Source organism: Corvus hawaiiensis, chromosome 5 (assembly GCF_020740725.1).
Source record: "Corvus hawaiiensis isolate bCorHaw1 chromosome 5, bCorHaw1.pri.cur, whole genome shotgun sequence".
Lineage (NCBI taxonomy): Eukaryota > Metazoa > Chordata > Aves > Passeriformes > Corvidae > Corvus > Corvus hawaiiensis.
This window is the reverse complement of record NC_063217.1, coordinates 29,164,899-29,189,956: the sequence shown is the minus strand read 5'-3', so window position 1 is coordinate 29,189,956 and position 25,058 is coordinate 29,164,899. Positions and strand designations below refer to the sequence as shown.

General features: G+C 38.4%; 1 protein-coding gene across 1 annotated transcript in view; it reads right to left on the bottom strand.

Moving 5' to 3' along the window:
- Positions 1-25,058, bottom strand: part of TRMT9B (tRNA methyltransferase 9B (putative)) — a 117,933-nt gene that overhangs the window by 49,776 nt on the left and 43,099 nt on the right. The gene's annotated exons all lie outside the window — the stretch shown is intronic.

The window sequence follows — 25,058 nt, the reverse complement described above, 5'->3', positions numbered from 1 at the left end:
ATAATCCTGAAGACTGAACAGAGATTTAGAGGAAATTGCCTTGGAAACAATGAAATAATTTCTGTATAAATATTAAAAGGACACCTCTGGTTCACAGACTTTGGTGTGCATAATAGAAAATCATTCATCAGACATATTGGCAGTTGGTGTGAACTCCGCTGACAAAAAAAAAAAGCAGCCTCTAGGAACTCCAGTTAATTTGTTATAGGCATCCAAAAGCTTAATATTTTCTTCCCTTTACTTTATTTCTCTCCTGTAAGGATCCTCCGTTAATCTGGAACAGCAATGTCACATTGTGCCTTAAAAATTGACGGTGCTATTCAATTACGAAATCCAGCATCCTTGTGACCTTGCTTCTTGTTACACTGCCTCAAAAGAACTCATTAGACTTGATCTATATACAATATCATCCAATATCAGTTCCAAAGTAAAGGAACACCATCATTTTTTTTTCAAGAATACAGACAGGACAAATACATTAACTTCTGTAAGCCACAACAAAAGGTGCTAAAGGAGTATTTTTGACAAGAAAATTCCAATCATGGGAAATATCAGCCTTAGGACATGTGGCATTTTTTTCCTCATCTAGATGAGTTTCACACAGTAATTTCTCCTTTCAACACCCAACTGAGAAAAGTAAATGTTCAGGAGATTCTGGCATTAAGTCTTGTCATTTCACTTAGACCATCCTGTGTAAGCTGAAATACTGTATTCACCTGGCAGTTACTGGCTCTCTGTTTCAGAGTAAAGAATTATATGACTAATGTCAGGGTTCCAGTTTAAAAACTTCCACTGAATGTTTGAAAACACCTCATGTAAACCCATTAAATAATCATATCAAAAGATGGACTTTTACTCATATACTTTATATCCAAATCAGTGCTCTCAAAAGTTTCTTCTGTTTTCCCTCTCTTTACCAAAGAAAAGCTGAACCTGCAAGAATACCTTTTTTTATTTTTAATCTAATTGCTCAATGAGCTCTAACAGTCGGAGAGAACTCATTTCACTTTCCTGCTTGTCGGGCTTCACAACCATCATACTGACATGACTTTATGTAAAAGAAGGCAACAGTTACAATGTCCCTAATATGCATAAAATTAATCTCTTTTACAATTTATCTTATTAATGTGATATCTGAAACATGAACTTGAAAGGACAATACTTATATGTGAGAATACGAATGCCTTGTTTGTAAAACAATATGGAGTAAGCCTTAGTGACATACTGGCACCTTTTTGAAAATCATGTCAGATTCTTATGAATTTTATCTGAGGATATCACATCAATACTTCTAAAGCTTACAGCTATTTCTATAATGAAGTATCTCCTCTTTTAATTTGATCTTAAAGAAGAAAAATTGAGGAAGCTGGATGAATTTCAGACTACAAGATAAAAGATAGAAAACATTTTAGGGTGTCCTAAAGATAAACCTGCTTGGGAAGCCAACCTCCATAGCCTAGTTCACAATTCCTGTGGTAACTCTTCCATATAGACTTCTTTGGAGTACACTAACAAGAGGCTACCTCATGTAGTGGCATTTTTAATGACTTATTCTCAGAGTTAACACTTCCAGTTATTTACTCTCAGAGTTAATAGTGCTCCAACGGGAACTCAGCCTGTGAATGCAATATCCAAGCCAGCCTGCTGTGCTATGTGCAGGCTTATAGCTCTGGGCACTGATTTTAGCAAGAAACAACTCATTTACTACCTTGTAAATCATTATAAGAGGACTTTCCATTTTCAAGACAGCCTTCATTGTTAAACAGATACTCAGATACTGCAGTTATGAGTTTTGCATAAACCTCTAGCTAAATAGTATTTCATTTATTTTATGCTAGCTTATCATGAAGACAAAATTCTTCTTCAATTCCTTCATTAGTAATAACATCCCAGCTGTTTTATCTGGACCACTGAGGAGAAAAAAGGAGCCAATTCCTCCTCATCAAATTTACATGACTTCTGAATATACCTCTGGGTGACACATTTAACAAGAAAAGGAAAAGATATATGGCATCATCCTTCACAGGACATTCCTCATTAACTAAGTTGAATATATCAAGTACCCAGATAAGCTGCATTGCACAAGACAGAGCCCTTTACTGGAAAATAGGTTCTTAGCAATAAATTTGGCCCTCATTGTATTAGCTTGCTGTCTCTGAACAGGTCTAAGTCTGGAAGTTTCTTCCTATCTGCTACTACTGCTCTACCTTCAAAAAGCTACAGTCATCACAGAAAAGCAGTTATGATGACAGAGGGCACAGTCACATATCACTGACAGCAAAATAGGGAGTAGAGGGGATCAGTTCAGGGCTGCAAAATCACACGTTGTCATATCACCTAGAAGCTGAGCTTTCTCATAAATCCCAGCCTGTTTGTAGTGCCAGATTTTTTGCATTGTGTTCTTCAAGTAATTACATTTTCTCCTTACAAAAAAAAGAAAAGAAATATCAGGGGTGGGGTAAAAAAAAAAAGATTGCTTTAAAAAATAACCATTATATTAGCTACTGAAAAAGAGAACTCAAAATGAGTTCTCACAACAAGGCATGGTTCCTAGGCAAGTGGTGCTTCAAAGGGGACTTAAGAGCAGAGATGTGAGTAAAACTTGGAAAGGAAGTTGGAGGAAAACTCTTCTAAGGATCAAAGATATCATACCAGGAGATAAAAACCCAAGATCACTAAAAAGTAGATAAAATAAGGCCACTAACTCTGAAGAAATTCAGTCCTTTGTGATTACCCTGATTAGAGTAGGGATGATGTGTGCATCACAGAGCATCTGAGTTCCAGGGTCTGCCCAGCCTGGTAACAGATTCTTTGGTTTAAGTCCCTGCACAATTGCACTGTGTCCACTCTATGGGAACACTAGGTGAATTAAATCAACAACATGAGAACTTATTTACCTATCTGGAAAAATGATAAGAAGGTTGTTGGAAGATTTGCAAATTTTTAGATAATATGTGCATGCTTTAACCTGAGCTAACAAACTTCGTGTAGCCCAGCTGGAGACTTTTAAACAATACTGAGAGCATTTTCATGTAGGGAACAACTTACAGAAGGGACACAGTCACAGAATCAACAGCTTGTGACAGTAAAGACACAAAGTAACATATGCATATACAACAGTATTTGATTAACTGTTATTTATAGACAATCATTTTGCCATTATTGCTTATTTATCATCATTACCTTTGAATTAATTTATATTTTCTTCCTTTTTCTAATCTTAATGTACACTGTACTGCCCATCTCAAATTGAATTTCCCATCACAGTGCCTATGATTTTAGATATTTCCTGTAACTAAAGAAGAAACAGAGCACACGGGATGAAATGCTAACAACCCTACATTTGTCTGCTCCTTTTGGAAGAAGGACAACATTTTGCCTTTGCCTCAATGACAGCTCCTAAACCACTAGATACAGCCCTAAAGAGCAGAGGGTGATTCCTTGTATCAAGAATTATTTCATTCTGAAATGTGAATCCCCTAAAGGATTCTATGCTTGGAGTTTGCAGGTCACTGGTGATGGAAAGGATAAACAGAAGTGACATTAGACACCCACACACTTCTACCAAGTTACTATCCAATATATTATCAGAAGATGCAGATTGTAAACTAGTAATTTGATGTAATTAAAATCCTAGCCCACAAATGCAAAGTGAATTTTGTAAGTTTAATAATATCTTGCTACTGCCATTTTTAACTTCATAGTAGTAGCAGCCTCTCATATGATACACAAACATTAACTGGCATTATTGGCCTTTGAAATGTCCTTGCTGATACTGCTAACAGTCTTGTAGGCTAATAGCTTAGATTACCATAGAAGCCAAAGGCCCCAATTAAGTTCAAGAGCCCTTTTTTTCTGAGCAAACATATCCTGTTCTGAAGAATGTATAAGCCGAAAAATGAGAGATGCTCAATGAAGGTTGAAACAGGAAAGGTATAATGCAATGTCTACAAATCATTACTGGTATGTTAAAAGGTGTAAAAATATTCATATTTGCTCCTTTAGCTGCCATCACTCATTAAAGCAGAAACATTTGAAAACCAAACTTGTTTCTTGTCCTATGTAATATTGGTTCATTTGGTTTTATTCAATTTGATAGAAGAAGATAAACAGTTTAATCTCATTTTTGCTTTGGCATAATGCTGTTCTGTCGAAAGCATGACAGCAGAAAAATTACTATCTTTAAGATATTTTCATCAAAAATAAAGAGTCCTCTGGGAAGGTGTTTATATACATAAAAGTGCAATGAACCTGTAGTGACTACTTTGTGACAATGGTGGAAGTTAAGACATGTTTTGCTGGAAAAAATACTTTGCTGAATCAGGATCTTAATTGTATTATGATAATAAATTAACTAATTAATCCACAAATGCCAGCTAGTTCCATATACTTTTTTCTTTCCATTAGTGCAAACTTAAGGTGACCCTGGATTGCCCAAATCATGATACCAGACAGTTTTTTGTGGGCTGAGGTGACAGATCTGATCAATGAACTACTCCAGGTTTGAATACTTCAGATTTTTTTTATTTGTAGGGTTATTTTTTACTTTGGTCAGCTCATCTGTATTACATAAAGAAGAGTTATGATGAATTACGTTCTTCAACAGATTTATGAATCTGTATTATGTACGATATACTGATAGCAGTACATAAACACTTCCTCAGTAATCACTCCTAACGGCTGCAAGATTAAGAATTTACTTCCGTAATAGATTTCCAGTTTCTGTATTATTTAAACATCACTTTCACTTTTTTAAGCACTCAAAAGGTGAAATGCAGCTTTTAATAATGTTTAATGAATAAGCAATTCCTCTAAGGAGGGTAGTGTCATTTCTAAACTATCTTTATTCACTGGAATAAGCCAGAAATTTCCATTTTTTTCTTGATTACCAAACCTGCAATCATTTTAAAATAATAAGATTGTTAAGGTTTCATAATTAAAATAATTGATATGCTGTGCATTTATGTATGTGGGTTGTTATAATAACAGAACAAAATTAATGTTTTATAATTAATAATAATTAATCACATACCATCAATTAATAAAATAAAAAGTGGTCTTACTACTACATTAATTTCCTCTGAGTGAAAAATTTAGGCTCTTTTACATGAAATGGTGGTGGTCTGACTGGTGGTACTGAGCAGCTGCCCTAGCAGGGCTCTGGAGGATGCTCTGGCAGCTGAACTGCCATGTCCATTATGGTCACTGCTGGCTCCAGCCTTGCACAGGCCAAGGCCACCCACTCCCAAAGCCATGGCACAGTGGTTCAGATGTCAGATCACCAGTAGTCAGAGCAGAGTTGGTGGAGGGGGAAGGAATTATTATCCACCAGCTGAAGAATAACCTCTATTGGGCCACTAATATCTGAATGTACTGCATGGTCCTGAGTGATGGCAGTAGTCCAGGCAGCAGTGCTTGTGCCAAAGAATATTCATTTTTACATATCCATCTTGTCCCAGAAATGGGTCAGTTTGATGTCAAGAAATCTTATTATACCTCTCAACTGAATCCGTGGCACAAGCAGCTTTGTGCCAGTAAATTCACTGCCAGAATCATCACAGTGGAGCTGTGTTAAGCAATATACCATCAGGGTACACCCTGTCTGGGCTCTCAAACATCAGAGCCTTCTGGCTGAATCATATGCCTAAATGTACCAAGATCATCAAGAAGCCCCATTTCCAATCCAGTGCAAGGGAGCTTCAGAGAGGGTAGTGCTCCCATTATTTCCCCTGCCCTCAACAGTCACTGCAAGTACAGACAGCAGAGGAGCTCGTTGTCCAAGTGCTTCCAAAGCATTCTTCCCAGGACACAGGTGGGCATGCCCACAGCCCAGCACCCACCACAGGAGCACTTCCACAGCAGCCACAGCTCCCACGGTGAAGGTGGCATCCAACACCACACCGTGCTTTTCCAGAGCACACGTTACCATCTTGCACTGCTACTCCGAGTGCTATCTCAGGGTGCTGCTCTTCCACCTTAGAACAGGGGGATATCACTATGCCAATACATTAAAGGGACCCTTGACTCTTCCCTGCCATAAAGGCAAACTGGCCTCTATTACTTAGGTCTCACACCCTAAAAAAATGTAGAAAATGGACAAAGGAGAAAAAAGCAATGCAGCAGCAACAGAAAATGAAGAAAGCAGCCCATATGCTTGAAGTTATGGCTGCTTTTCAGAGGGATCATGAGAGGTTGGAAAAGGGGTCTGGCAGGACATCATAGAGCTCAACAAAGACAAATGGAAAGTTCCTCACCTGCAGAGGAGTATCTCACACAGTTGAAAACAACAAGTGGGTCTTGGATACATGTCAGGGAGCTGAGAAAAACCTGGCTGAGCCAGGCCTCTCTGAGCCAAGCTCAGCATAACATTGCAAATCATCACAGCAAAGTACAGGGAACTTGTAAGCCAAGACTGGCTAGGATGTAACTTCACTAACCCTGAACAAACATATTTGGCACTGTGGCAAGATAAGGACTAACCAAACAGCTGGTCACAAATGCAAGACCTCTGTATAGGAAATGCTGGACTAAACAAAGTAATTTAACAAATTTCTGATGAGGGCCATTAATAAAATACAGGAAAATGCTGCAATAACAGTGCCATTAAGACTGCTGTGGCATGAGGACAGAGAAACAGTCTCATGATATTGTCACTGCTGGACAACAGCTGCAGGGTGAGGTCATGGTGACCAACAATGACCACTTGTCTTTAGATTGAACTTTAGATAGAACTAACTCAAGAGAAGCAATGAATAATCTCTCTGAGAACGTACAGAAGTACATACTGAGAAGTACCAAAGGTCCTAGGTCACAGCACCTTGAAGGTATAAAAAGACAACTTAAAGACTACCAAGGTAGGATCAGCAGAAGAGGATCAGTGTTGAAGATCCCAGCATCTAAGAATCGATGGTTACACTGATAAAACTACAACATACCAGGTGCCAGGAGTGTGGGCCCGGAATGCCAAGAAAGGGGTATTGAGGACTTGCTGGACTGGGACAATTCAGGGATTTGCTGCCCTAAGTGTAACACTGTGCTGCTCATGGTTCGAAGACTAATGCTGCTAATGTCTGTTATAGCTATCCACTGCCATTTTCATGTTTATTCCATAAATAGTTATGCTTATTCAATGTCACCACCAAAGTTATCTCACAGTTCTCTCATTTGTTCTGCCTTAAGTACTGTACAGTTAAATATTGCTAAGACATAACCACATCTTCTACTGCCATGCTTGAGTTTTCATGTTGACACATTATAGTCTACATAAGCTGATGAAAAAAATCACAGATCTAGCACACCATCACAGTCTCCTTCCTTGCTGGATATCACTGCTGCATGTGATATCAGTACCAAAGAAGCATGCAGTGGGTGAGAGAGCCTGGGCATTGGTGCATGTAATGATGTTTCTGGCTCTGCTGTGCAGGTAGGTGCTAGAAGACTTGGCTGTTCTAGATAGAGTCAATTATGAGGCAGCTCATCAGCACCATGCATATATGGGCCCTGAAAGGCACATTATGGACTAGATGCACTTGAAGGAACACCAGGTGAGTGCTCTCATGGAAGAACTAGAGATGTTCACATGGCTAATACATTTGGAGAGCTGGGAAACTGGGCCTTAAAAGCACTGAAAAGACTATATCCCTACAGAACAGGGTAGTTGCACATCTCATTTACCAGAAATAAATTCTATTCCAATAAGTTTCTATCAAAGGAAATAGTCATGATAATGATTTTGCTAAAAAGTTCTATTTTCATGCTATTACTATTTCATGACAGTCAGTCTTCCTTTTTTTCATGGATTTACTTGTCAAGCATTCCCATTTCAGTGTCAGTTAATTCCCGTTTATTATACTGCCAGTTATCTCAGACATCTGCATTTCCCCACACTCTGTGCAGTGTGTGCCAATGCTGATGAAAAGGCAGCACATGTGTGGAGGAAGAAGCAAACGAATCATTCAACGTCTGGGACTGCTGCTGAGACTAACAAAACATGGAGTTTATGTAGGCAGCTTAGTGAAGCACACTTTCCTAAAACCATTTGCTTTGGATCCAACCTTTGCTAAGAGCAAATAGATGTAATTGTCACCCAATGGCTCTTTTGTAATCCAGATATTGAAAGGCACAGAGTTCAGGTGAGTTATTTCCAAAGTGCAGGGATCCAAATCATGCAGAATGCTGCCACACAGGTCTAACTGGCTGTGGTGTTTTTACCCTGGCTGGATACCAGGTGCCCACCAAAACTGCTCTGTCAATTTCGTACTCAGCTGGACAAGGGAGAGAAAATGCAATCAAAGGCTTGTGCTTTGGCATAAGGACAGGGAGAGATCACTCATTGTTACCACTATGGATAAGAAACACTACTTGAGGAAATTACTTGAATTTATTACCCATCAAAATCGGAGATATATAATGAGAGGTAAAACGAAAGCCAAGAAAAATACCTCTTCACCTGACCTCCCACTCCTTCCCAGGCTTAATTTTATTCCCAATTCTCTACCTCCTCCCCCTCAGCTGCTCAAGGAGATGGGGAATGGGGGTTATGGTCAGTTTATCACATGTTTCTGCCACTGCTTCCTCCTCAGGGAGAGGAGTCCTTCCCCTGCTCCAGTGTGGGGTCCTTCTCATGGGGGGCAGTCCTCCATGAACTTCTCCAGTGTGAGTCCTTCCCATGGGCTTCAGTTCTTCACAAACTGCTCCAGCGTGGGTCCTTTTTCACAGGGTTCAGTACTTCAGGAAGGTGTGGGGCTCCTCCATGGGCTGTCGGTGGATCTCTGCACCCCTGTGGTCCTCCACGGGCTGCAGGGTCACAGCTGCTTCACCATAGCCTTCACCACAGGCAGCAGGGCAATCTGAGCTCTGGCACCTGGAGCAGATCCTTCTCCTCCTTCTTCACTGATCTTGGTGTCTGCAGGGCTTCTCTCACATATTCTCACTCCTTTCTTCTGTGGCCACAATTACTTCTCTGCAATGATTTTTTTTCCCTTCTTAAATATGTTATTTCAGGGGCATTACTGCCATCACTGATGGGCTCAGCCTTGGCCAGTGGTAGGTCCATCTTGGAGCCCACTGGCATTGGCTCTGTCAGACCCGAGGAAGCTTTCAGCAGCTTCTCACAAAAGCCACCTCTGTAGCCCTGCCCAGCTACCAAAATCCAGCCACGCAAACCCAATACACTGGCTCTCTGGGATCATCTCTGAAAAGAAATAGAACAAGCAGCAGAAATGTGTTCTAAGGTCTAAGCTGACTGATGCAAGAGAGCTAAGACATGCAAAATGGGACAATTTTATGGGATTCTAGCTCGTGGCTCTATCATTCCTTAGGTCATTTCACTGGATTTTATGAACCTTAATGACCGTTGTGTTATTTCATTTTGCATGTGAAATAGAATTTTCTCTGAAGATTACTGGTACTTCTATTTGTCCTGGGCTGACAGAAACTCTATATTCTGCACTGGAAAAGACTGTTCATTCCTGAGAAAGTCTTATTAAACTGATAGACAGTAACAGTTGCCAACAGCTCACACCTCAAAGTTCTCATTGCCTTACTATTTCATGAAGTCTTGCTATTTCATAAATATGGAACAGCTGCTTGTTTCTAGATCTGATTAAAGAATTTTACATGGTTCTCAGGAAGATGGAAAGTTAATATAAATCAACCAGGAATTTTTCTTTGGAAAAAACTGTCCCATACCAGTGTAAATGACTTGTGTAATTTCAAAGAAATTCTGCTTCAGAAATTAAAGGAATTATTTGCATTTTCATTCTGGGTTAAATTTTAAAACATTCTAGATTTATCTCACTTCACAATTGCAAAATTTTGCAATGTTTCTGTAATGCATGCATCTACATTTTCCATAATACAGAAAATTAAATTCTACCCAGCACCACAAATAAACTTCACTAAATTATTTTTCTCTTTTTTTTTCTTTTTTTAAACAGTCTTAATGGACTACCAGTTACAGAAAGAGGGAATTGAGGATGAGATTTAATAACAAGCAGATTCTTTTCATCTTCTTCATTTGAATAACTCAAATAGCTAGTAAGTCCTCATTTAGAGATAATTTTCCAAGACACAACTGCAGTACAAAAAAGATGGGCAGTACTGTAGCATCCAGGCAATAATGTGGATTCAAGAAGCACAAATTAAGTTCCCTTCCTATTGCAGACTTTATTGTGACTGTGTGCATGTTATTTGCATTTCTCAGCACCTAATGTATAACAAATACCACAAGCACTGGGATGAAGAAAATATATTACTCATGGTAAGAAACTGAGGAAAAATCCATACAGAAGGTGATGGCTGTGTGGCATATACCTATCACTAATACCTTTAAAAAGCTTCTTTTGCAGATTAAAGTTATGCTTTGAGCATAATAGTAATGTGCTACCTTAACAATTGTTACTAAACCTTATTAAAGGAAATTTACTCATTGTCTACATACAGGCAGTAATAAACTATAGATCCATAGAAGTTTGAATAACTGACATAATATAAAAACTAAGATTGTGACATTTAAACTGTAAAACGGTAAAACACAAATTGCCAATGAAGTGACAAAATCAGTTTCCATTCATCTAAAATTAGATAATACTAGTCTCTCTTTTCTGACCAAATTCATTTTTGTGAACCAACATCAACAGATCTGTGCAGCTCCTCTAACAATGGAACCCAACAAATTCAGCTCTACTGCCTCCTTCTGTTTATCCAATCCCTTGTTCACAGACCCCCTGAGCTCTGAAAAGGTGTGGATTGATTGTGGTATCCTGTGTCTAAAGGAAAAACACACCCTCAGGTCCCAAACCCTGTGTGCATTTGGGTTATCATAGAAGATGACATTCTCATTTCCACAAATTAGTATACCGGACACCAGAAATATATTACAAAAATACATATAAATTTACGAGAATTTTATTCAAGATAATGACATAGAAGTATGAAAGGGGGCTTCTGTCATTGAATTCAGATGATGACTAAGAATAAACGATCATTTGAAGAGGTGGTCTCTGGGTAAGTAGGTCTGTAGTTGTTTCAAGCCTGAGGAAACTGCTCTATCCCACAGCTTATGAGAACACCAGTGAACACCTACCAATACAGGCATTTAGGTTCATTTAAACAGCGGATATGAATAAATATGTGTAGGGAATGAGCTGAAGAAAATTATGCATTATTCATGCAGCTAACACTTACTCATGCCTAGTATAAATTGAAACCTAAAAGTGCAAATCTAGGACACTGAGATTTTCAGTCATGCTGAGTTATATTTAAATTCAATCTATGCCAAAAATTCTGAGTTCATTTCATGTTTTCACATCAGCACAGAAGCATTTCACACTTTCACTGGCTACATTTTGGGAAACATAAATTATGAATGTAGCAGTTTTTGCAAGTGAATGGTAATAATCACTAGGTGGATTTCATTTGAGATGCAGTGGACATGACATTAAGTGAAACGCATAGCACTGGTGATTCGTTTAATTCCATCTGACAGCTCCTGAAGAAAAATATTTAAATCACAAAAAAACTGAAAAATGAGCAAGTTTTACAACTGAGGAAAAAGAAGCTTGATTTTGCAATTCTATTTTCTTAAATGAAACACTCATATAACACCATTTCCTGTAAGTCCTGTTAACTCAAAACTGTGAAGACAATCATTTTTAGAACATGATACCTGTTTTTCTGCAATCCATGTTGTTTTAATCTCTCAGCAATTCTTATTTTCAAAATAAGGAAATCATGCTGAACTCCTGCACTAAGCCACTGAAAAAGCTAACTGGTATTTGCCAAGTGGAAAAATCTTCTTTTCAGTTTTGCATAACCAGGCCTCTGTAATGACACTTTTCCAAAAGATACCTAAAAGCTTCATCCCCTGATTTTACCTAGTCTTAACTACCTAAGGAACACAAAAAAAAAAGAGAGAGAACTGACATAGCTACTGTCCTGAAAGAAGACTTTAACTCAGTGGGAGAATCTGGATCCACAAATGAAGAAAAGTCATAGTAATTTCACCTCACTAACCCTACTTCCTTCTAACCCTGTCTGATTTTCTTATCTGAAGACCATTTGAAGGCAGAAGTGAGCTACTACAGGCCTTAGGACAGCACAGCTCAGTTTCAGTTGGAGCCTACTGGCACAACTACAAAATAATTTGCACTGAATGCAAGCAGTTCAGCCATTTCCTCTCCTCTCACAAGCCTGTGAAAGAACAGGACCATGCAAATAAGAAATCTGAGACAGCAATTCTTTTTCTTACTCTAAGGGCAGTACAGTTTGCAATCAACCTCACAGACCTTTGCTTTCTAGCATTCCTGCCAGGGTATGAGTGCAAAGCACAGCAGGGCAGAGACACCCAGAGAGCTTAAAAGCACTACTTTAGCGTAACATTGTACCTGGACTAACTGGCTGCTGTCACACAAACTAACACTACATCTGTAAGAAGAAGGAGAATATGAATCCACTGGGTGGTTTTTCCACATGGTTTGCTTTTTCCACTGAGCAAGTCAATTATGCTCTATGTAACTGCCATTAGGAAAATGAACTTGATGATGAAAAATCCACAGACAGATCCAAAACTACTATTATCAGACTGGAAATTCTTTTTCTTTTGAGGTTTTCCAGTCCTTAGAGAGGAATACAGCTTTAGCTGAGAAGTTACTTTACTTCTACACTGTCCTTCAGAGAACTGAACAAGAACTCTGAAAGAGCATGAATGAGACCAGTTCTTCTAACGCTGGGATGGTTTCAAACCCTGCTCCAGAGGACTTTGCACAGTTTGTGTCCCAAGAAGAGTGTTAGGCAAAAGGTCTTGGTCAGACAGTGTGTTATAGTTTCAGAAGAGTGAAGTAGGCAAGAGCCAGATTTAAACACCTTCTAATGGATTAGTCACTCACAGTGTGAGCGATGTAACAGGCAACTCTGAATTTCTCTTGTACAGAAAATTACTACACCACTGAGACCCATTTCTGAGCCTATTCTATTTCAGATCTGAAAGGATGTGGTGAAAATATCATGCCAGGTCTTGCTTTTTAAACAACAAATTCAGCCTGGCCAAAGTCTGTTTGCAAGAGCAAATAGAATACTAGCTGATTGAATGTTTAAGGCTTTACAGCTTCCTTGCCTCCAAAGAGAAGCACATACTGTGGTAATACGATTACAGAATTTCCAGCAGCTAGCACAGCCTTCAGATGGAGATATTATTGGCAGCAGCTGCTCAAACAAGTACTCACCTCCCTGTGCTCACAATATCCCAGCAATTGAAGGAGTGAGAAATTATGTCAATGAAATCAGCCTTCTCTCAAAGTTTGCAGAGTGTGCTTCCATAGCAATCCAACTACTTGATGAACAATTACAATTGTCAATTTGACAAACTCTTTCAAGGTTATTTAAATCTATCAAGGTTATTTCATCACTGGAAAGAAAAGATTTTAATAGTCTGGATATACTCAAGTTAGCACCTAAGCCACTAACCTTCCCAAGCACTAGGCATTTTACCAAATTATCATCCAACATAAAACAGGAGAAGATTACAACTGTAAAAGGCTAATGTAAGACTTTTGTGACAATTAATCTGACACAATTTAATTAGGCATATAGATATAAATCCACTGTACCTACAGTCCAACAAAACAGAAGAACAGAGACTAACAAAGCAGAGGCTTAGCAGCTTCTCTCAGGGATTTTTGTCTAAGGCCATTTCTCTTCCTTTTTCTTGACTGGATATCTTTCACATGTTCCTGCCTTAGAAAACATTTCTACTTGGTGGCCAGCTGTCGTAGCATGTAAAAGATTACACTCTAAAGCAGCTCATGATTATACATATAATTTACATAATAAAACTTAAATGTACCTCAATGGAGAGAACTTCCAGTAATAATATCAAAATGCACTAGAGAGAGCACCATCAAAAAAAAAAAAAAAAAAAAAAAAAAAAAAAAAAAAAAAAAAAAGTCATAAAAATGAATCAATTACCTGAAAGACCAGAGTTAAGTTCTTAAGAAAATAGCTGGATTGCCACAGATTTTCAAAACAAATACCTCTTTGAAAATACATTATGACTACACAGATTATTACATGTTAGTGAAATCTGGATACAGCACACTTGTTTGCTATTACATCAGCTAAGTCAAATTTGAAACACTTGACTTCTAGTCTGTGCTTCATACATCCCTGCACAAGAGGGAAAATATTAAATCAACATTTGTGCTTATTATGGCATAGGTGTCTACCACAGCCATATGGTAGAAAAACAAACACATTAAAACTCTCATCTTCTTGTATGTTTCCATATTCGTATTTTGTAATCACAATGACTGTATAGTTATATAATTTCTTAATCTTGATTTCCAATTCCACCCATATAGGTATAACGATATACTCCAGTATTATTTCAAATCCTGATGTCAGTTTTGATGCAGCTTCCTTACTAAACAGATTTTAGAGCAGAAATCAGTTATTTCTCATGACAGTGATGGGATTTTAAAATACCATTATGCCCTGAGATCTATATATGGTGCCAATATAGTGCTGATACAGTTCCAAGTAAGTCATTATAGCTGTACATTAGTACCACCTGAAGATCTGGACCTTACATCAATTGTGAAAGCCCAGCAGATCTGAACTTATGCCTCTTCATTGTTCATGGCCCTTACATGTCCCAGCTGCTATGACTCTATCTGACCTGCACAAGAAAGTTTCATGCAAAACATTCACATATGCCATTCCTCAATCAGCTCACCCTTATACAGATGCAAGGATAATACCACAACAGAAGAACCGCAATTATTCCTTGAGAGTTTTGGTGGCCAGAAAGCTCCACAGGTAGAGCTGTCAGATCATTTGGAAACCTCAAGCCAGTCCTGAAAGTATTTTTGACACAAAAATGAAACTTCAAACTATGATGGGATAAAAAATCTGAAAGTAAAAAGGGGAAAAAATTTAGAAATCCCTCCCTCTTTCCTCTTTTTCCAAATCTCCTAGATAGGTAATGGGATTTGTTCAGTTAAAATTTTAAACTGAACATTTTATCAGATCTTCTGAGTCTCCACCATCTTTAATTCTAATTAAAATAAAACCAGTGTTCAAAAAGTAATATTGTAAAGAAGCTGAAAATTAAACAAGCCAAGAAAACAACTTTTTCAGAAAAAGTCTTTGGTTCTCATGAACGAATATTATCTGATGATAAGGCATTTGCCACAGAATTCTATTTGATGGCAAACTTCTATAACACTGTTTTGCCATTTCAGATGAAAATCTGGAATGATGAGAATGCAAACAGAAAATCTTCTAAGATGCCATGTAAGATACCATGAGAATCCATTTCTTTCTTATTGCCAGGTGATGATATCCTAAATGCTGCGGTTTTTTAAATGTAGGCACAAAGGAATCACTTAGATATTTACATCTAAAATCCTCTGTTTATCTAGAAGATCTAGCTGCCAGTGTTGTATGCTGGCTAGATCTGCTGAGTGCATTATCAACAGTCTTCAACTTCAGAAAAATACTGTATTAAATTTTCTGGCAAGAGTTTACTCTGTATGAAAAATGGTTGTATGTGATGTACTTCCAAATGGTTAAGTGACATGTCCTTTATGATTTTTAAAAAGATTTCAAAGGACAAAGAGTGTGGAACTTCAGGTCAAAAAAACTAGCAGATTTTTCACTAGTATGTCTTTGTTGAATAAAACACTTTACTACAAGTTATTTCACAGCCTGAACACATCATTGTTTTGTCAGATAAAGACATAGAGTTGGCCTTTGTGGCCTGGAGGAAAGGAAAAGCTATGATTCCTCTGTTGGCAACATACAACAGTTAATGAATCCACAGCATACCGGCATTTTTCATTAAATACTGTGCAAGTATTTCCAAAGTAAAATCCCATTGGCTACATTTCACTCAGAGTCTCTTAGGGGGCTCTTGTTGCTCTTTCAGTGTAACAGCAATAAAAAGATCAGTGGAGATGTGCTGATGAAATAATGTAAAAATACCCACAAGACATGCCTGTATTTCACTAGACTGAGGTGTGTTATTTTCTCATAATATAGGCAAAGATAAATTACAACTTGAAATACTGGTTGCAAGTTTTGAGATTTACAGTTCATTTAATCAGAATTTGAATGCATGTAAACAGGAGTCTCCTAACTCATTCTGACATTGTCTATAATAAGAAAACTGCACAGTAGCAGCTTTAACAATCTTTGTCAATGTAATTATCTAAGCTGAAGCTGAAAGGCCAACCTTGAAAATTGTGTGCAGGCTAATCAGGTAAATAGGTCAGAACAAAAGATTTTAGCAGCATAATTTTCAGTTACTCATACAATCATAGAATGATTTAGGATGGAAAAGACCTCTAAGTTCATGGAGTCCAACTGTTAATCATGTTTACTCTTGTACAGTACATGGACAAGCAAAGTAACTACAGCCTAATACAGGATTCTGAGTTCTCAAAAAACATGTTTTACCATGGTTTCTCCTGTACGATGGTAGATGGAAAAGCAATGATGAAAGCAATGTTTGGTATATCTATTATTGATGATTGGGGGAAAAAGGTAATCAACAAAAAGAAATTTCCATATGCATAGAGACAACTGAGTGAACAGTAGATTGATGTACAAACTGCAACACACATACAGAAAATACTTTCAGGAACTCCAAGTGACAGCTTCCTTTTCTGGGTTTTTGAAAACAAGAACTAGTAATTAGCCCAACGTCTAATCAGTTACAAAGCTCCCCTAGAAACAGAACTGATCAGCACTTCAAATTTCCACTTCACAGGAAACAAAGGCGTTTCAAAATCTGACCTCATTTCAATTCAGAAAAAATGGGAGTACTCTCAATATTTCCTTTGGAATAAAATTAAAAATGCTGTGTTAAATTTTTTTTTTCATGCTTATTACTTTTATCTTATTCTATTACAGGTAAATACTACATATATGTTATTGGATGTTCTCAGTGCATAGCACTATTTATATTATCAAGTTGTCATACTGTATCATGACATACCAAATGGTCCAGTATTCTGTTTTTATATTATTTTTGTATTATTTTCATTTAAAACCAAAAGAAGTTGCTAGATTGTTTATAATTAAATCCCTTATTTTTGAATCATAGGCTGCCATGCTGCATAGCATTTTAAGAACTGTGGCTTGGTATGGGTTCTGAGCCTTCCAGAAATCAAATTCATCATTTCCTGGAGATGGACAGGCTCAATAGTAGTTTGAGGAACTAGATGCTCAGCATAACTGTATGAAAATTTTACATACCTGAGACAAATTTATCCATTCTTCTCATACAATTCACAGGCCAGCAGTTCAGGAACTTTGCTATAAACTAGACTGGTTTTTATTTGTGCTGCAATGAGACAGTGTGCTACTTTGATGCAAAATGTATTGTTTTCCTTTCAGTCCTGAGTAGCATAATGAAGAAAACAAGCTTTTGATCTTTCTGAATATTCCCTAGACACATTTTGCTTTGAACATCCTTGTCTTCATAAAAATATCTCTTACTTTGTCAGACGCTCTTTATTAATCAGTCCTTGCACTCGCAGATAAAGAAAAGACTAGAGATATTTCTCACAGATGAAATATATGCATAATGGATAATCAGAGGCAGAGGTGTACACAGACTTAATGTCATCAAATGATGCAAGCTCTCAGCTCTTCCCAAGATTCATACTGCACACATCTCAGTTCTACTTAGGCTCTCATTTGGAATGAAATGAGAGCCTAAGTTCCCCTAAAACTGCTAAGGACTGCCTGACCATCCATGAACCACTCTGGCAGTCTCACTTGGACAGAGGTCACTTCACAGTTACACACCCCATACTCACATAGTCAGACCAGGTTTCCATAGCAGAGTCTCAGACCTCTGGATCCTTTCAATAATTTAATCATGGTGCAACAACAGAATAACAGCTCAAGCTGGTGCCTCCAAGGAGGCACCCCAAGCAAAGGAACCTCTGGGCTTTTATACCCTCACAGTCAAAGTGCAGAGAAGTCTGGGGTCTTTGAGCTGAGTCCTCAGCTCCTGCCGTGTCTCTGAGTGTCCGGTCCCTGGCTGGCACCACAGGCCCCCGTGCCCTTTGCTGTGCAAGGGTTGGTTCCAGTTCATGGCCTCTTGTCTGGGGCTCTCACCACCCAGAGCTCAGCCTGGAGGTGGCACCGCAGCTGCTCACCGAGCTACCAGCACTGAGTGTATTCTTCAACAAAACAAAGCTTAGGTGAAGGCCAGAGGTAATTTTTGGTAAGGATTTCAAGCTAAAGTTCCTTCAGACAAGATATCACTAGGGCTGGCTCTTTCCCCTTACACAGTCCCCCAACAACCATTTCAATAGACCCATTCTCAGTAGAACAGTACTCTCAAACATGTTTAGAACACCTTTGGCTGTGGTGGGTGGCCCCTCTCTGGTTGTCAGGTGCCCACCAAAGCTGCTATGACAACAAGCTTGTGTGTCAAGGTAAGGGCAGGGAGAGATTACTCAGCAATTATTGTGATGGGCAAAATAGACTGAACTTGGGAAAGTTAGTTTAATTTATAACCAATCAAATCAGAGCAGGGTAATGAGAGGGAAAACCAAGTCTTAAAATATCTTCTCCCCCACTCCTCCCTTCTTCCTTGGCTCAATTTCACTCCTGAATTCTCTACCTCCACCTCCCAGGAGCACAAGGAGATGGGGAATGGGGGCTGCAGTCAGTTCATCACATGTCTCTGTCACTCCCTCCCTCTCAGGGGCAGGATTCCTCACACTCTTCCCCTGCTCCAGTGTGGGATCACTCCAACTGTAGACAGCTCTCTGTGAACTTCTCAAACGTGTCCTCCCCACAGGCTGGGGTAAATCTCTGCTCCAGCGCCCAGGGCAGAGACCCTGGTGCCTGCAGGGCTGTTTCTTCACATATACTCACTCCTCTTTTCCCCAGGTGCCGTTACACAGGTGTTTTCCACCCCTTCCTAAAAGTGTTATTCCAGAGGTACTACCACTGTCGTGGATGGGCTCAGCCTTGGCCAGCAGTAGGTGGATCTTGGAGCCTGCACTCATTGCCTCTGTCAGACACGTAGGAAGCTTCTGGCAGTTTCTCACAGAAGCCACCCCTGTAGGTCCCCCCACTACCAAAACCATGCCACACAAACCCAATATACTCACATATCATGCTCCATGTATGCAGTACATAATCCTGTTAACATCTTATAGAAATGTCACTAGCAGCCCTGAGACAACCTTCATCTGACTGCAGACATTTTCAGCAGAAAAAGCACAACTTTAAATTTCTATCCCCAGAGGGACCAGATGCATTCAGTGAATATTCTCCTACATAGATGCAGATAGTCCTGTCTAATGGAAATCATCATTAACAACATACTCCACGACTTGAAGGCCATGGGGTTTCTTCCAGAGATATTAATCTTCACCCACCTGTCATCATGTTATCTATTCAAAACCTGAGTTTTCCTCCTCTGATATGAAGAGTTTGATTTTGTGGGTACAGCTGAAATGAGCAATGCTCTGTTCTGGAATATCAAGAGTGAACAGTAGCTACTAGAAGGCCGTGGTCCCTACTGGAAAATAGAGCATTGTTTACAACGGGCAGTGGCAATACTAACATTAACAAAGAGAAATGAGTCTTGTATAGAAGAGTACAGGTAGGTTGTGTTAAACATCATTAAAATAATGGGGGCTTTTCTGGATATTGTTTCAGTGAGAGGGAGGTAGAAAATCATGAACAAAACTCTAGAAAGGTAACATCAAAATGCAGCTATAAAAGCACTAAAACATGAATTTCAAGCTAAGAGCAATCCTGCTTTGTTTCTGCTGCCCCCAGCTGCTCATTTCTATCTGCATCTTTATCATATACACTGGCTTTGTTACATAGCCTGGCTTCAAAAACACAATTTGAGAGGGTGGGCAATTGTATACAAATGCAAAAAGTTCTGAAAGGACTTTCCCACCAATCATCCTGTAAGACTGATCTCACATGATTACCATATGAAATTACTTTTATGTATTTTAAGTGTTGACTGGAACTCTCGAAATCCTAAGAAATTAATTTATTTTCTTGCAATTAAAGAAAGAATTGTGATTTTGTTCTTTGGGGTATTTTTAATTATTTGTCAATAAATGGGGGAATTGCCCTTAAGATACACGATTTCATGCTTTTTCTGACAGAGATAACCTGCATGGACCTGAATTTTGCTTCAAAATAAGGTAACAGCTGATACTGCTTCATGCATAAGCTTTTTACTTTTTTGCTTTTGCACACCTGCATATAATACAGGAATTTTATTTGTCTCACAGCATAGTTTTATGAATTAGAACCTATACCTAAATGCACTAAAAGAGTGCTCTGAGAGATGACCTTCAACATTTCATTAGTGCAAAAGCAATTCTGTATCATCTTTAACGAATAGTTTGTTGATTACAACTTTCAGTATATTCTGTAAAACAACTTCACAAAGAGCATAAACAGTAAAGCTACACATTAAAAAATACAAAATCTTATTTTATGGATAATTTCAAAGAGAATATGAGGAGCAACTCTGTTTTTTCTAGTTATGCCCAAATTATATATATATGCTCCTCAGCTGATTCAGTTCTATTTAAGTGTGCAAAAAATAGAAGCATACTGCAGACATTTGAACTGAAGCTATATTTGCAATACCAGAACTAGAAAAATTATATGACTCTGTTCCAGCTACAACACAGCCATTATTCACAGCCACAGCATATTCATTCACTTTAAATGAATATTCACTTGGCTGTGAGCAGCCAAGTGCCTAACCAGGAGAAGGGAAATGAAATCAAATAGGTTATCTTCTCTTATGGTTCCCCTTGGCACAGCTTTCTGAAAGGACTACATAAATATAATAGTATTTTTATTCCCAACAGTGCTAGCATTAATAGCCCTTTGTGTAAATAACTTAGAAAAAGCTTCATGGGAATGAATAATGAGGTGTACCAGGAAAGGTGTTCAGCTACAAAAGGGATGGCTCCTGACATTATCAGAAATTGATTTTAATTGAAACAGGGAATAATCATGTACCAATAACACTAGTGTTCCTGTCACAAGAGATTTTCTATTTTAGGGGAAGACCAGTACAATCTACAATAAACAAATGCTTTCCCTTTATCACATTCTATTTCCCATTGGATATTTTCAATTTGTTGACTGAGTTAAACCCGCTGTCCTCTGATCTAACATGTAATTCCAAATAACCTTCAAGACAGAGAGCTACCTACTGCCAAATTCGTTTGAGGACAACACAAATAGTGGGTAAAAAAATTAATGTAATTACTGATAAAATCTTATCTTTAATATGAAATATGTTTGCAGAAAGAGTGTCCTGGGAATGTTTTTGTAGTGGTCCTAAACAAGCAAAGAAAACCTTATTTTCTGAAAGACCTCATGACTGTTCACATGAATTGTAATCCATGTTGAGCAGTTGCTACTGATGTTTCTTGTATTTATGATTCTGAAGGAAAATGATCAGGACATTGTATATCCCTTGAATATGCACACAAAGATGAGCCGCCCACAGTATTTTTTACATCCTAAAAATGGCCTGCAGCACTCAATTGTTCCAGTCATTGAAGCTCTGAAATACTGGCTGGATCCCAAGGCAACCCAAGTGCCAAAAGACCAAGTGGAATTATTTTCAGATTATTATTAGGCTCACAAAACATTTACAATATTTCTACCTTTTGATTAACAGCAACCTTGCCTCCCCTGTTAATGCAACAGCTAAAAGTGTAGATCCGATGTAGTATATGACATAATTGGCTGAAAATCTAATTTACTAAAAAATTAATTTACTTAAAAACCAAAAAGAAAACAATAAATTACAAAATTCCATGACAGGTTAGATCATTTCTGGATCTAACATGAAAAAGCTGAAGAATGGTAAAGGATGAAGCATATTCTTTGTGACCAAAGAAACCAGAACATTCTGAAACTGCTTTAGTGGTCAATCCACTTCCAAAGATTGTAGTGGCTTTGTAGTATTGCAGTAACCAATCAGGAGTTAACCCACTCCTGTTACAACAGCTTTACTAAGCTCTGGAACAACAGGGAGCACAAATAAATAATTTAAAGGAGATTTAAGAAAAACAGTAGAGAGCAACAAAAATCAGCAACAATTGTTATACAGTATTCTGATATCTGAGTTCTTCTGAAGCTTATGCTGACTACCAGATGCAGCTGCAAGTGCATGTTATTATGGGCAGTAACACATTTGTCAGTGACCGGATGGAGAAGAGTCAGTATTTTCACAGTATCTTAAAGACCCACATGTTTTCATAGCTAAAAAAATCGTATGTTTGTCTTAGGAATCACTACATGGTCTTTTTAATTTGGAGAAGAAGAAAACCCCTAGTTTTATGAAAAAATAATTAACAACTCAACAGCTCTCACTTGCTCCACAAGTGTACATCCAAAAGAAAAAGTGATATCTGGAAAAGTCATACCTTGAAACTTGGTCCAACCATACGTTTTCCTAACCATAGTCAATGTTATTTGGATCACAACTGCAGAGGAATACCTTGTTATTCACTGCTCATGATAAATATTTAATGTTGACACTACATGTGTGTATTTGCCATAAATCTGAATTTATGGTGATTTCTAACATGAAGTTTTAACCTGTGAAAGTTGTTATCTCATCATTCCTGAAAAACAGTATTAGTGCATGAGCAATTCAGTGTGCTCAGAAAGGCTGTCTCTTGTCTGCAGGCACTGAGGTAATTCAAATACTTATCCCATGAGGCTTACAAGACATGACCAACACCACAGAGTGTCCCATGTGGATGGCAGCTTCTGAAAGTGAACAAATGTTTCTGACGGGGAGCAAATTCCTGTGAAGAGCTGTAAGGTTCCTTTGCCAAAATTTAGCCTTGAACTAGAACATCATATTGTTAAAAAAAAAAAATTCCCATGTAGGGAATATATAGGAAATTTATAGGGTCATATACAGGGAATAGAAATGTCCTTTTGCCTCCAGTTATCACATAATTAACCGTTCAGCCAGCTGCTGAAGTTACCATTATCTCAGGTCTGCTCTAGTATTTGTTTCACCACTCCCTTAAACAGACCTGTGACATTATCATAAATATAAAAACAGAAGAGTAGCATAAGGTACATACATAGGGTAAAATCCCCATTATAAAAGGGAATTTTCTATTACAAAGCGTTAGCAGATAGAGCAATCAAGTAAATGCTATTATAGCAGAATAAACAGTCAGTAAACACTCATAGTACACAGCTGAGAGGGGGGACAGGGTCTGTCCCTGCACCAGCCACTAGTAAAATAATTTGTAAAGCTACAGTCTCAGACTGACAGACACAAAGCAAACAAGCAAACAAAGATCAAAGATCGGTCACGGAACGGAAGAGAAAACAAAACCAGAAAAACAGGATCATAAAGTGACAAAACTATCAGAAAGACTCGAGTAAAAGTAACTCTTGTGAGTCTAAAATGACTTAATATCTTGTTAATAATATACTTCAGCATAGGCAGAAATTCAGAGGCTATCATAGAAATGAGCATTAAACTGCTCTTCTGTCTGAGGGAGATGATGCCTCTGCTCTCGTAAAGCCTGTTCGAGGCTCAGAAACTCAAGTCAAGGCAGCGCAGCCAGTCCGGGTTTCTGCTGCGGACTCGCAGCTTCCCTCACTCAGCACCACACCGTGGGAGAAAGGCAGCACTGCACCTTTCCACCGCCAAACTACAGCATGTGACTCTTAGCCTGCGTTTCTGTCACTTGTTTGCATCTTATTTCCTCGTGACGGGCTTCTTCCACGACTTTTTAAACAACAACAACAAAAAATATTACATTTCTCCCAAATATACTGACTCAAAACACACTCCTTACCAATGTCTGCCTTCCAACCACGGGAGACCCATCCCAGAAACACAACCAAACATACAGGGGGCACCTTGATGATCTTTTTCCCCTCCATTGGCACGTCACTCCACGTGCGAGGGCTGGGAGGCTGCCAAGCCCTCCTGGACCACTTCCTATCACCTCTCTCTGCCACTCAGATCCAGATGTGCTGTAAAATTGTGTAAGAAGTCTCACAGTTGTCAGTTGCACTCAGTATGGGTGCAAGAGATCAAATCTTTTATACTGAGATGTAACAGGCTACCACACCCAGAATCTGATCTATTTATTTTGGAGAGTAATAAATCAACTCCCACCCCAATTCCACCTTGAACTCTCCTACTGATATGCTAAGAGAATTTTTAACTCCCCCCATCTATGTCACACTGAAAGGACGCCAGAGAGATCATGTCAGCAGAGATAATAAATGATAATTCCATTAAATGAGGAACTAAATTATTTGTCCAATATCCTTCACCTCTGCTTATTATCTTCCAGAAACAGAAATAAAGAAGAGTAACCTCAGTCCTACAGTGAGCTCCTTCAAGAATATATATATATATGTTGTTACATATATATAACAACTCATATTACAAGAGACTAATGGAGTTCTGGATGCTTGTAACATAAGCCATGTCTGGGATAGAGGATACAAATGTGAGATTTGAGACAGACACTGAGACCAAGAAATTTGAGAAAGCTAAAACATTTAATGCAATAAAGGAGAAGACAGTTTAAGGTTGCTAATTAAAACTTGGCAGTTAATCATTATGGTATCTAGTAACTCACATTTGTGTAATTTCTGTCCTAGCTTAGCCAACCTTTCCTTTAAAAAGCAGCACCTTAAAATGGGTTACATAACAAGCAGTAGAGTCGCAAAGCTCAGACATATGCTCAGGTTAAATAGATGTGCATCTTTGTATTAAACCACAGACATACTAAAAAAAACATTTTAAAGGGCAATTAAGGCCTAAAATGTTTATAAGTGATGTTGTGCTGCAACGAGGCCAGTGCCCAGCAAAATCAACTGCAGCCTACAAATAATGGGAGATCCTGGCAGAATGTTCGATACTGATTTTGCAATACTTTCACCGGAAAAGTTCAAAACAAGTTGGCCTTCAAAACATCCTTTCAAGCTCATCTGTTTGCTCTGGAGTTTAGAGAGATTGAGGCATCTGGGTAAATTGAAGGGGAGAG